This window comes from Girardinichthys multiradiatus, chromosome 20 (assembly GCF_021462225.1).
Source record: "Girardinichthys multiradiatus isolate DD_20200921_A chromosome 20, DD_fGirMul_XY1, whole genome shotgun sequence".
In the NCBI taxonomy this organism is placed as follows: Eukaryota; Metazoa; Chordata; class Actinopteri; order Cyprinodontiformes; family Goodeidae; genus Girardinichthys; species Girardinichthys multiradiatus.
This window is the reverse complement of record NC_061812.1, coordinates 3569571-3576618: the sequence shown is the minus strand read 5'-3', so window position 1 is coordinate 3576618 and position 7048 is coordinate 3569571. Positions and strand designations below refer to the sequence as shown.

The 7048-nt window shown below is 42.3% G+C and overlaps 1 protein-coding gene across 1 annotated transcript in view; it reads left to right on the top strand.

The window, feature by feature from the left end:
* LOC124856956 (nuclear factor 7, ovary-like) overlaps nt 1-7048 on the top strand; it is a 605901-nt gene that overhangs the window by 592333 nt on the left and 6520 nt on the right. The gene's annotated exons all lie outside the window — the stretch shown is intronic.

Below are 7048 nucleotides of genomic sequence, written 5' to 3'. Positions count from 1 at the left end.
GCACTGCATGGTATTTGATCTAGTCCCACATGGGTCCTCTTATGATGCTGGGTATTCTGGCTTTTCTGGCTCCTGCATCAAGCTTCTTCCTAGACACTCAAAGCGCTGTACATACAATCACAAAGAAAATAAACACAGATACAGACACAGAAAAACAAATCAAATGATAAAATCAAACAACAGAGGTAATTTAAAAAAAATAAAAGAAAATAAAGAGAATAGAATGATGGACAAGAAAATGAAAGGAAATTTGGACTGAAAACGCAACTAATCATGCCTAGATGGCCCAGTCAAAGGCCACTCTAAACAAATAAGTTTTTGATCTTGATTTAAAGCAACTTAGGGTTTTGGCGCTTTTCCAGTTTTCTGGGAGTTTATTCCAGATTAGTGGAGCATAAGAACTAAAAGCTGCTTCTCCATGTTTGGTTCTGGTTCTGGTTCTGCAGAGTAGATTTGAGCCAGAAGACCTGAGAGGTCTGGGTGGTTGACACACTGACAACAAGTCTGTAATGTATTTTGGTGCTAAGCCATTCAGTGATTTATAGACTAACAGAAGTATTTTAAAGTCTATTCTCTGAGCCACAGGGAGCCAGTGTAGGGACTTCAGAACCGGGCCGATGTGCTCCACTTTCTTAGTTCTAGTGAGGACGCGGGCAGCAGCGTTCTGGATCAACTGCAGCTGTCTGATCGACTTTTTAGGCAGACCTGTGAAGACACCGTTGCAGTAATCAATTCTACTAAAGATGAACGCATAAATTAGTTTTTCAAGGTCCTGCTGAGACATTAGTCCTTTAATCCTGGAGATGTTCTTTAGGTGATAGAAGGCCGACCTTGTTACTGTCTTTATGTTCCTCTGAAGGTTCAGGTCTGAGTCCTTCACTACACCCAGGTTTCCAGCCTGACTGGTGGTTTCTAGCTGTATCAACTGAAGCTGTGTGCTAACTTTTAAACGCTCTTCCTTTGGTCCAAAGATTATTACTTGAGTTTTGTTTTGATTCAGCTGAAGATAATTTAGGCCCATCCATGCATTGATTTCTTCTAAGCATTTTCCCAGCGCTTGAATGGGTTCATGGTCACCTGGTGACATCGTAACGTATAGCTGTGTGTCGTCTGCATATTTATGATAACTTATGTTGTTATTTATTATAATCTGAGTAAGGGGGAGCATGTAGATATTGAATAGGAGGGGCCCTAAGATGGACCCTTGGGGAACGCCACATGTGATTTTTAAATCAGACGTTATTACAGGCAAAGCTTCCTGAAGGAAAGCTGTGGGTAAAACATTGAGACAGCAGGAAGAAGAGCTTAGTTCCTGTACGATTTCTTCTAAGTTTTTATAATTTATTTGGTGAAATTGGGAAATTTTGTCAAAATCAGTTTTAGTTGGAGACAACATTGGTCCTGGAGTTGATGTGGATGTGCTGACTGCCTTTCTGATCTTTTGGGTTTTTTCAGTAAATAATTTAGCTAATTCATTGCAGGCCCTGGTAGAGTGGAGTTCAGATGCTACAGTTACAGGAGGGTTTGTTAACCTGTCGACCGTGGCAAATAATGCACCAGCATTGTTAATGTTTTTACTGATGATCTCAGAAAAGAAAGATTCCCTTTCATCTTTCATTTGTAGGTTATATCTGTATAGTCTCTCTTTATAGATAATATAGTGAACCTGGAGTCCAGTCTTTCGCCACCTGCATTCAGCTTTTCGACACTCCTGTTTTCCACTTCTGACTGGTGACTTCAAAAAATATTCAAAAGAGTCAAATATGCCCAGAAATACTTTTTTATACTCTAATAAATCTTTAAACAAAGTGGCCACCCCTCCACCTTTTCTTTGCTGTCTGCTCTTACAAAGAAAATTGTAGTTCAGAGGCACCAACTCTATCAGAATGGGAGCTTCATTAAATTCATGTAACCATGTTTCTGTTAAAAATAGAACATCAAGATTGTGGTCAGTAATGAAGTCATTGATTAAAAATGATTTTCCTGACAGAGATCTAATGTTCAATAAAGCCAGTTTATATGACTTAGTTGCTGATATTAACTCTTTATCTGGTTGTACCTGACAGTTTATGGCTTTTTTTGATTGTTTATTACTGTCTCTTATCCTTTTAGCTTTGTTCTTTCTGTCACGTATAAACAGAGAGATTTTACAACTATCTCCTATTAGGGGCCCAAGTTTTTCCTGGACATGATCATTTCTGATAGAGTTACCACTGGGGCCCAGACTGTATCACAGAGAAGTGATTTGAAGGTCCTGATTAGGAGGAGATAGATTAGGAGGTGGTGGAGGTCTGCGGCATTTGGAAGATGTTGGTTTAGTAGCTGGGCCTCGGCCACGGGGGGTGTTGAATGGAAAAGATGTCAGAACCATTTGGGTCCCGATTTTAAGAGCTCCTTTCATGTTATCAGAATCCAGTAAAGCAAAAAGCGGGCTCGGTGGGGAGATGGGAGAGTTCTGTGCGGTCTGAGTCGGGGTCTGGGGTGAGGGGCGTATAATGGGGGGGGTCCACTTCTTCTGTGGATTTCGACGGGGTGACCTTTTGTGATGACCTCTCTTTCTCAGCCAGATTGTTTCTGCTGGAGCTGTTGGAGGCAGCGTTATCATTGTTGTTGATACTCCATGTTCTCTGCTGAAGGTCGAAGCTGCTGGCAGATTATTTACTGAATAGAAGAGATTAGATGTGAGACGTCTGACTCCTGGCTTGTTCAAACAGAAACCATCTTGCTTGAAGAGTTGTCTTTTTTCCAAAAAAATATTAAAGTTGTCGATGACGTTCACAGGTGTTGTGGCACATGTTTTTTTCAACCACTTATTAATCATCAGAAGTCTGGAAAAAATCTCATCTCCACAGAAAATTGGTGCAAAGGGTCCGCTGAGAAACACCTTGATATTGAGACCTCCAACAATATTCAGAAGACGAGTGAAATCCTCCTTCAATCCTTCTGATTTTTTCTTAGCCACGTCATCTATGGCTCCACAGTGTATAATAAGGTTTTCTAGAGACGGGTGTTTTTCTGTGATTGTAAGAATATTCTCTGAGATATCAGAGACCACGTTACTGGTACCAATCATAACTTCTGTGTTTTTCTTGTTGCAGAAGTTATTAATCCCATCCACAGCTGTGTTGCCCACTATTAGGGTTGTTGGTCCAGTGTGGGAACTTTTTCTCTGGCAGCTTAGGAGAAAACTGTTTAGACTGAAGGTTGTTCTCAAACCTTTTATTGTTCTCAGAAGATGGATCATTTTCCTGGTTTTCATTCTGTAGTGGAGAAAATCTGTTCTGGAGAAGAACTCCATCATTTCCAGCTGTCTCACTCCTATCAGTTGTTGTGACAGCAGTTCGCTGTCGAAGTCTCCTTTTCCCAGGGGAAACGGGGGCATTTCTCTGTAATTCTGGCCATTCTGATTTATTTAATTGCTGAGATCTTCCAGTGAGTCGTCCACCTTGATTTTTTGGGCATGCCCCTAAAACATGCCAGGGGGGTCTGCCGGTAGGTTTATTCTCAGTGTTCTGATTGCCGGCTGAGTTGTTGAGCTGGATGTCACTGTTTGGGATCACAGGCAGAGATTAACCATCGCTGTACCCCATATTCACCTCCACATTCACTTCTAGTCCATGGATTTTCATCTCCAAAACAGCCAATTTCTGTAAAAGTTTGTCGAAGTCCTCTGTGGTGAAGAGAGGCATTTTGTGCTGATTAGCTGGCGTCAACTTGTCCTGCTTTCAGGTTCGATTATAAAAACATCAAAATCCTTTAAAAAAAAATAATAATAATAATAATAATCCTTGGGAGTCGCTGGTAAGAAGTAGTTTTAGTCCAATATTTCTGTAATTTTGGCAAAGAGATAAAAAGTTAGGAATAAAAGAATACAAGCAAGCAGGGAGCTTAGAAGAAAAGCGTCTGAGCAGGAAGAGAGGCAGAGGCGGAAGAAAAAGTAACAATAGGTACCTGCTGGGTCACTGAAAGAGCAATAGACTGCTTCTATATGACCATAAAATGGGGCTACACTTTCTCTGTGAAAGTGCTTGGCCAACATCTTAAGATGTTTGCTTATTGCCTTTTGACTTTTTTGTAGTTTATTTCTTCTAACCCTGGAAGAAGAACAGATCAACTAAATCATGAAAAGCTCAAATTAAAATAACCTTCCTGTTGGTCACCAGTAGATGGCGTGACGTCTGCTCCCGTACATTAACACCTGTCTCCTCCATGTTGGGGAGATGTCTTCTCCATTTGGTGGCTTTGAGCAGACCAACACTTGTTTCATCACACTCTTCACACATCCACACATGACCCCGTTCACCACTGATTGGCTGATCTCCACATCTCATGACCTTCTTTTTTGATTTATTGTTAATATTATATATATAAACCTTATTTTGTTCAATTCAATTCAGTTTATTTATATTGCGCCAATTCACAACACGTCGTCTCAAGGCACTTCACAACAGTCAGGTTCATACATCCCAATTAATCCTAATCATTGAACAGTTCAGTCAGATTCAGTTATTTATTCAAATTGGATAAAAAGTTTTTCTGTCTAAGGAAACCCAGCAGATTGCATCCAGTCAGTGACTTGCAGCATTCACTCCTCCTGGATGAACATGTAGAGACAGTGGACAGTCACTGGCGTTGACTTTGCAGCAATCCCTCATACTGAGCATGCATGTAGCGACAGTGGAGAGGAAAAACTCCCTTTTAACAAGAAGAAACCTCCAGCAGAACCAGAACCAGGCTCAGTGTGAGCGGCCATCTGCCACGACCGACTGGAGGTTAGAGAGAACAGAGCAGAGACACAAAAAGAACAAAGAAGCACTGATCCAGGAGTACTTTCTATGGGAAGGAAAAGTAAATGTTAATGGATGTAGCTCCTTTAGTCGTTTCACCAAGAAAGAAAGAACAGATAAACTCTGAGCCAGTTTTCAAGGTTAGAGTCTAAAAGAAAGCACATAGAGTTAGTTACAGTAGAAGCTCAGTCAGTAGCCATGTCTAGGAGAGAGAAAGGGTTAAACACTAAAAGACAGGGCTATGTGGATCATCTGTAGAAGGTGAGCATTAAGTTGTTGCCAGCAGAAGCTCGGATGATTCCCCTCTCCAGAAAGGTGTCACAGGTAGACACAGAGCCAGGCCAGGTGTAGCTTCTAGGAAGAGAAAAGAGAGAACAAGGTTAAAAGCTGAAATAACAGCAAATAATGCAAAATTGTAGAGTAGTGTGAGAATGTAGCGAAGAGGGTGAAAGTGGTCATTATGTCCTCCAGCAGCCTAAGCCTATAGCAGCATAACTACACATTTAGTTTCAGTTCAGATTATTTAGTTAAACGGCGCTTATTTACAACAATGTCGTCTCAAGGAACCCCACAAAGGGTCCCACTGATGGTCATTGTTATACTAAAAACCACAAGGATTGGGATACCTCTTTCTGTCAGACTGATTATAACCATTAGAAAAGAGAAGGGGTCATACAGGTAGCAGAAATGGAGGGTGTGTTTGCACCTCAACCATAACTGAGCCGGTTTAGGCTAAACCTGACTCCCCCTTACTCCAACCAACAAGGAGGGAAGAAGGCTTCCTCCCTGATAAACTAAGCCACTCTAACTATAAGCTTTATCAAAAAGGAAAGTTTTAAGCCTAGCCTTAAAAGTAGACAGGGTGTCTGCCTCACGGACTAAAACTGGGAGCTGGTTCCACAGGAGAGGAGCCTGATAACTAAAGGATCTGCCTCCCATTCTACTTCTAGAGACTCTAGGAACCACCAGTAAACCTGCAGTCTGAGAACAAAGTGCTCTGTTAGGAACATATGGACCAATCAGATCTCTGATGTATGATGGAGCTACAGGGGTTGGATAATGAAACTGAAACACCTGGTTTTAGACCACAATAATTTATTAGTATGGTGTAGGGCCTCCTTTTGCGGCCAATACAGCATCAATTCATCTTGGGAATGACATATACAAGTCCTGCACAGTGGTCAGAGGGATTTTAAGTCATTCTTCTTGCAGGATAGTGGCCAGGTCACTACGTGATACTGGTGGAGGAAAACATTTCCTGACTCGCTCCTCCAAAACACCCCAAAGTGGCTCAATAATATTTAGATCTGGTGACTGTGCAGGCCATGGGAGATGTTCAACTTCACTTTCATGTTCATCAAACCAATCTTTCACCAGTCTTGCTGTGTGTATTGGTGCATTGTCATCCTGATACACGGCACCGCCTTCAGGATACAATGTTTGAATCATTGGATGCACATGGTCCTCAAGAATGGTTTGGTAGTCCTTGGCAGTGACGCGCCCATCTAGCACAAGTATTGGGCCAAGGGAATGCCATGATATGGCAGCCCAAACCATCACTGATCCACCCCCATGCTTCACTCTGGGCATGCAACAGTCTGGGTGGTACGCTTCTTTGGGACTTCTCCACATCGTAACTCTCCCGGATGTGGGGAAAACAGTAAAGGTGGACTCATCAGAGAACAATACGTGTTTCACATTGTCCACAGCCCAAGATTTGCGCTCCTTGCACCATTGAAACCGATGTTTGGCATTGACATGAGTGACCAAAGGTTTGGCTATAGCAGCCCGGCCGTGTATATTGACCCTGTGGAGCTCCTGACGGACAGTTCTGGTGGAAACAGGAGAGTTGAGGTGCACATTTAATTCTGCCGTGATTTGGGCAGCCGTGGTTTTCTGTTTTTTGGATACAATCCGGGTTAGCACCCGAACATCCCTTTCAGACAGCTTCCTCTTGCGTCCACAGTTAATCCTGTTGGATGTGGTTCGTCCTTCTTGGTGGTATGCTGACATTACCCTGGATACCGTGGCTCTTGATACATCACAAAGACTTGCTGTCTTGGTCACAGATGCGCCAGCAAGACATGCACCAACAATTTGTCCTCTTTTGAACTCTGGTAAGTCACCCATAATGTTGTGTGCATTTCAATATTTTGAATAAAACTGTGCTCTTACCCTGCTAATTGAACCTTCACACTCTGCTCTTACTGGTGCAATGTGCAATCAATGAAGACTGGCTACCAGGCTGGTCCAATTTAGCC